Below are 7,331 nucleotides of genomic sequence, written 5' to 3' on the forward strand. Positions count from 1 at the left end.
CCCAGAGTCGCGTAAGTGATGTCATAGTTGTTTTCCTCCACTAAATATAAGAGATAGCTAAGATAACTTTAACAATATGCCTGTGTGCTTTGTACCAGGCTGTAATCATACCAGCAATGGGTCTTACTCGTTCTTTCGCTTCCCGTCTGATGAAAGGACCAGAGTGGCTGGATCAAGTTAGCTAGTAGCAAGCACGTTAGTTAGCATTACAGCCGGCTTAGCCTTGTCATTTATATTAGCCTTAACATGAAGTAACACCAAAGTGTTAAACAGTAGAGTAGTAGTCATATTTCGTGAACCCTTTGAAGAGTACTGTCACACCGGTGTGATCATTCTATAATACACCTTTAAGCCCGGATGCCCCCGAGGGAGACATGCTAACGCTACATTAGCATCGGTGATCTTTTCTACTTCATGCTATCTGCACAAATGGTTAACATTGAACATTAAAAAGATCCGGCAGTTCAGGGAGAATCGAAGGAAGGCAGGCAGGCAGGGAGCTTTGCATGACATTCTTCTGGACGTGTTTCATTGTGGTGATAGTGAGGGTAGTCAATCCCTTGTTTGGCAAGCCAGTAGTGACGGCCATCTTGGTGACGTGGGTTGTTATGCGAGACCAGAGATGTAGTTCATAGAGCGGTTTCACACAAAAAATGTGTTACTTCACAGTTTTACGGCAAAATATATTTTTTTAAATTGACAAACATAATATGTGTAATTCGTGGCACAATTCAAACGGGATCGAAAGATAATCTTTCTCTCTCCATTGACTTCAATACATCATTTTTCCGAAATAAGGTCTCATGGAGGTAAAACCTGACAAGTTAATAGAACTCAAAAGTTTCTTTGAAACTGATTACATACAAATTTTTGAGTAATACTTATACCTTAACTGAAATGTTTTAAGTTAAAGTATAATCTTATCAATTGAGTTCTATTTAGTAGTAATTTTCAAGGCACACAAACATATTGTTTGTAAGTTAAAGAAACATTATATATTAAGTTTCTTTTAACTAATAATTTGTGTTAACACTGTACATATAAAGATCAAGTATTGTTGACTTAAAAATGTTCATATCTTTTCAACTAGCTATTTTGTTAGCACAGTACATATGAAAATCAAATATATTTAACTTGAATATTTGTATTATCTCTAAATAAAAAACTTTTCGCTGTATAAAACGCGATATGAATTAAAAACGTCAATTGATTAGTACTCAAAACTGACTGAATGTAGAGTACTTAAAACATTTTTTGAAACCGATTACATAAATATTTTCAGATAAGTGTAACTCAAAATCCCTAAGTTAACATTGAGTAAACATTCAAAAGCACTTTTACACTGACAATTTAAATGCAAATCACTGTTTTATTAAGAAACAATATATATATATATATATATATATATATATATATATATATATATATATATATATATATATATACATATACATATACACATATACACATTATAGCAAATAACTCTTTTAAATAAAATATATACCTTAAAAACAGTGCTAGGGCCTTTTTAACCACAATAGTTTCAAAAGAAACAAACTTTGGCTCTAAAAGTTATTATGTGAAAGGCTCCTCCTCAAGTTAAAAGAGACTCTTCTATGAAATCAGTCTACCACGAGAGACACACCAGGTTCAGATGAAAGATCACTTACACATACAGGGTCCAATGTCTTCAAGCCTACCAAGGCATATGAAAATGAATAGGTACTGAATACATTTAACAAAACCAGCATAGACACATAATGTGCTTGTGTTGGCAAGAATTAAACACAATTTTCAGGAACAGTTCTGCGTATTAATTTAACACATAAAGACCCAATACATATAAAAGTATAAAACAACATCTACAAACAGTCCTTCAACTTGAAGCTGAACAGTAACAAATCTGTCAATGCAATACAGAACACAGATGTAAAGCAGCAGGATGTGAACAGGAGAACAGAGTGTGTGTGTGGTTTTTTTCTGAGAAAAATAATGTTGGCAGTTTGCATAGGGGCGGTACCCTTGCTCAAATCCACTGTTGTCAATAAAGACACCCCAATTTCACAAGGCGTGACCAGGACACTATGACTGCATCTTTAGTTTAAAGAACTTTAACTTTTGAACTCAGCCGAGAGCACAGCTTGCCAGGTGACTACGAACAACCAATCACAGCCGGAAGATATCTTGCCTGTCTTCCGTAAACACAAGTCTTCGGTAAAGAAGTTGTTTATTTTAGTGTGTGTGTGTGTGTGATTGTTAAAGTGCAACTTTGCACGTTGGTAGTATTACACTGCCAAAAGCTCATTTTTCAGGCTCAACACCCTGGGCTTCAAATTCTTCAAGTTCCCCTCATCAAGGCCCATCAACACTTTCTGGGTGAAGTCAAAAGTGTTGGCCAAGTCTTTTGGATAGCTCAGATGCAGGGCAAAGGTCAGTGCAAAAAGCAGGATGAATGCGTCAGCCAGTGTAGGGAGTTCGATAACTCTTGTTACCCTCAATGACAACAGCGATCCTCTCTGGGCAGAAGAGCGTGGTATCTGTTGACCTGGCACTGATCATGAGAAGTCCGACCGCGATGTCCTCTATGTCTGGATCATCAGACTGCTCCACCTGATGACAAGAACAGATAAACGTTACCCATTACCCCAAATTGCCTTGGCTATCTCAGAAATCTGTTTTCTGAAAAATACATCAGTGACATATCACATCAAATAACCTAATGTTTTGTGCATAACGTGGCTTTAACCCTTTAACTGCCAGACCAAGAAAAAAGCTATGGAAAAATTATTTGTTTGCATTTTTTTTTATCAAATGGGCCACAAATAAAAAAAAATGTTTTGACTGACCCCACAGTTTTGTTTTTATGAGCCTCTACCAACTGGTCGAGCTGGCCTTTTATGGTAAAAGTGCATTTTCAAGAATCATCATATACAGTACAGTATTTGTACGCATCAAACTCAAATAAAACACAAACTGAAATACATTTGTTTCTTTTATGGAAAATGAGCAATATATACAACCAGATATATTCATAAAAGATAATGCATTATAATTGTAAAAAAAAAAAAGTGTTTTTCATAATAAAAAAAATACTTGCTCATCTTACTGTAGATGCTGAATTGGCCTAACAGCAAATGTCTATATCCTGTGTTGGCCTAACTTGCTCATCTGTGAGCAACTTTGGGCTGAATGCCATGCATGAAAGGTGCTATATAAATTATTATCACTCTTTCACTCTGAGACTCATAAGGCAGTATTAGATTTAGTAATATTACCATGAATCTAGCCATTTATTTACCATATTTTATTGGAAAACATCTCTGAAACTCTGAAAAAGTCATATTGCTAGTTTACCATAAAAAGCCAATTCCACCGATTGGTTGAGCATATTTTCCAAAAAATAATTACACCCTTGTTAAAACTTTTTTTGTGCATCAAGTTATCTTTAATATGTTCAGTCAGTGCTCTGACACTAAAATATGTCAAAATTGATATGGTTACCTTACAAAAGTTGACCAAAAAGAGATTTCTTCAGCAGTGATTTTTAGCATTGCCAACTTTCTCAGTGGAAGCTAGCTGAAGGGCATTCTATTTGAGCCAAAGTGACATCTAGAGGTTGTTTTGTGCATAACACGTCAACCATATGGTAGAGCTGGCTGAATCAGATGGAGTTCAACTTCTTTTTTTAAACAAGATATCAAGACACAAAATGTGCTCTACCAAATGGTGGCGCTGGCAGCTAAAGGGTTAAGGAAACACCTATCAGCATTGCACAACATAATGTTACAGCCCCAGAAACTTCAGCCTCCAAAATAACCAATCAGTTGACATAAATGCTTTCTACAAAAAAAACATTTATAACCTTCATAAGGGTAGGATTTATTTTATCACTGTATTAGACTGTGTTACTATTCGCTAGTTGTACCTAATAAACTGGCAACTGAATATATATTTACAGTATAATCTCTCCCTACTACACATACAAAAATATGGGGAACACTAGAGATTCTTTTGTATTGAACACTGATGCTGCAGGAAAGAAAGCCCTCTCTTAATTGTATATTTTATTAAATCACGTGAGCCCATTTTTAACACTGAAACCTAAAGAGCTTTCAAATAAATCCTAAAGTAGTGAAGTAAAGGGAGATTATATTCAACATATCCATTGTGTACCTTACAATAATTACAATTCTTATGGCAATATTCAAATCTTGGAACTAGAACCTGAATGGGATGTGAGCAACACAAGAGATAATGTTTGAGTAATATAACCTCAGTGACAGAATCAAGCTTTGATGACACCAGGACAGTTCATACTTTTTCAAACTAAATCTATCATTTATTATAATGTTTTCACTATAAAAATTCAAATAATTGTCTTCCTGCGATAGAGCTCCTGAAACAATGTAACAAGATAAACTATATTTTTTGATGACCTGTCACATACATTCAAAACAGTTATTATGCTGACTTACATGCCACAGCCTCAGAAACGTGGAGTCATCTTCATGCAGATATGCAGGCAGAGCACGGAGGACAGCAGCACGTCGGACATGGACGTCACCTTGCTCCTTGAGTGTGAGAACATATCTTTGTTTTACTTTGGATGCTAAACAGTATAGCCACACAACAATTGATATCACAAGAAAGGGCTCTTCCATGACTGAAGAGATTACCATTTTGACAAAGATAATCCACTCTAGTATGAGAATAAAACACCAAGAGGCATAACCGACTCACCTGGAGGTCATAGGAGACGAATAGCTGAATCAGAACTTCAGCTACCTTCCCTTTGCTTGCCGCCTTCTTCCTGAACAGGCTCTGAAGACGGGGGGCATGTCTATCCAACTCCGCATAGAAGTGGTTCTTCAGGTTGAGGTTTGTTATCCTGTGAAACTCTGCACAAATCTGCCAAAATATAAAATGACTATTTAATTCACAGTACAATGTAGATGTGGACTGAAGGCAGCAGAGATAAACACAAACATAACATGCTAAAACTGAGTAAACATGTCAAAGTTATTAGTGACAAAGGCACACAAAATAATTATATAGTGGTAATAAATACAATATTTTCACCTGTGACTCCATTTTCAAGGCAGGCCAGCGTTCCAGGATCTCTCCAATAGGTAGCTCATCATTGATGATCTCATTGCGCCGCAGGGCAAAGGTAGTCTGCATTAACTTTTCAATCAAGGGAAGGTTTTTATCACTCCTCGTAACTTCATCTACGATTTGGAGTCTCAATCGCTCAAGGCTTGTACCATCTTCACCCAGTGGGAAATTAGGCAAGAAATTCACCTCTGCCCTCTTTGGTCTTTTGATGTTAGAGTCAGATTGAAGAAGCCATATATCTGCCAGTTGCTTCAGTTTCCTAAAGAGAAAAAACATTGAAGGTTAGCTGGGTTGCAAAGTTTTCACAAAATGATCTGAGAAACACTATTTTCGAACCTAAAATGGCAACACAGTCTCACGGCATTTCGTGTTATAGTCACGAAATTAATCTATTGATTCGTGTTCACCAACACGATTTCGCCATTTTTTTCGTGTCACACAGAACGATTTTAAAAGCAATGTAAATAATATCAAATTAGAAGGAAAAAGACATTTAAAAAAATACAGATTTCAGTATTCTGACACAGAACGATTTTAGAAGCAATGTATTTCTATTGGTAGTATGTTTCGTGCCTGCACCAAATAATAACAAATTAGAAGGAAAAAAAGATGACATAAAATACAGATTTCAGTATTCTGAGGCTCTGAGCCATTTCTTTTCCTCACTGACGGCAAAAAAACTCAGACATTATACAATTTAAAATAAAAGGGATAGGGTTAGGCTTAGGGTAAGATATTGAGTAAGAACATGTTTTTATGAACCACACAGCTTCCGGTCTTCCAAGACCCGACCGGACAAAAAGACGTGGTGCAGGCACGAAACATACTACCAGTAGAAATACATAGCATTTAAAATCGTGTTGGTGAACACGAATCAATAGATTAAATTAATTTCGTGACTAATATCACGAAATGCCGTGAGACTGGGTTGAAAATGGCGGCAGGACACTCGCTTTTCTTCTTTTTTGTTACCGCATGCATGTCTGTGCATGTTTTATTAGCTTGGAGGCATAGAGGATTTACGTTAATTTTATCCACTAACGTTTTAACATAACCGTGCATTCTGAATGTTTGTAAAAAGCAAGCTAACTTGAAACACTAGACTATTAATCTGTTAAACCGGGCAGCCACCGGTACAGAGGGCTTTTTGTTCACGAACTTTGTCTCAGGGCTTCTTAACATTTAAAAACCTATTAATGTGTCACCCCCACTTAACGAAACTCACCTAACTGACGATACGAACCATTTTTACCGAAACAAAACACAAGTCTCACAAGAAGCGTCTAAATTAGCCCTGGGCGAACAAATGCCTAACTCACGGTAGAAATACTTTATTACTTATCAGATTAAAGCTGAGATTCCACAGATTCTAGAAGTATTAGTATCATCACTGTGCAATCATTACCTTTGCTAAGTTACATGTAATTGAAAACGCTGGGGGGTATAAATTACCTTGTAAAATGAATAGTCTATTGTTTCAAGTTAGCTTGCTTTTACTAACATGCAGAACGCACGGTTATGGTACATTGTAGTGGATCAAATGAACGTAAATCCTCTATGCCTCTAAGTTAATAAAACATGCAGTAAAAAAAAAAGAAGAAAGAAAACGCGCGGCCTTCCGCCATTTTAGGTTCGAATTTTCCAGAGAACTTTTGCAACACAAACGTTCCACTTTGAGATATAACTTAAAACAATATAGAAATACTGTCTTACACGTAAGTTAAATCATTTTTCAAGTGAGGCAGATATTAAATGTAGGCTAGCTAACAAGAGCTCAAATCAAACTAACACACCATGCAACACAAAGTGCATTAGATGCAGAAATTAATAAAACATCATTTAAATACTGTGCAAAGGCAAGACGTAACTCACCAGAGTAGTGCGGCCAAAAAAAGGATCAAGATTCCGGCAGTGAGTGCAATCAGCAAGGTGGGGAAAGTATTCTTAAAAGTATGAGCGATTTCAACCGAGGCGAGGAGCTAATGGCGACTCTGGTGAAGGCATGGGTGAGAGAACGTCTACGCACGTCGGGGGCGGAGCACATATGTGATGACGTCAGACCAGCGTCAGACAGATTCAGTAAAAATGTTTGAGTACAATCACCAATATGACCCAAAGTGGTTGAACACTGTGTTACCTTTTATACTGACGGTATCTCGGCACCGAAACCGTAGTTTCGGATACACACCGGTGGTTTCTGACTTGGCTCGTTGTCA

Source organism: Trematomus bernacchii, unplaced genomic scaffold (assembly GCF_902827165.1).
Source record: "Trematomus bernacchii unplaced genomic scaffold, fTreBer1.1, whole genome shotgun sequence".
Classification (NCBI taxonomy): domain Eukaryota; kingdom Metazoa; phylum Chordata; class Actinopteri; order Perciformes; family Nototheniidae; genus Trematomus; species Trematomus bernacchii.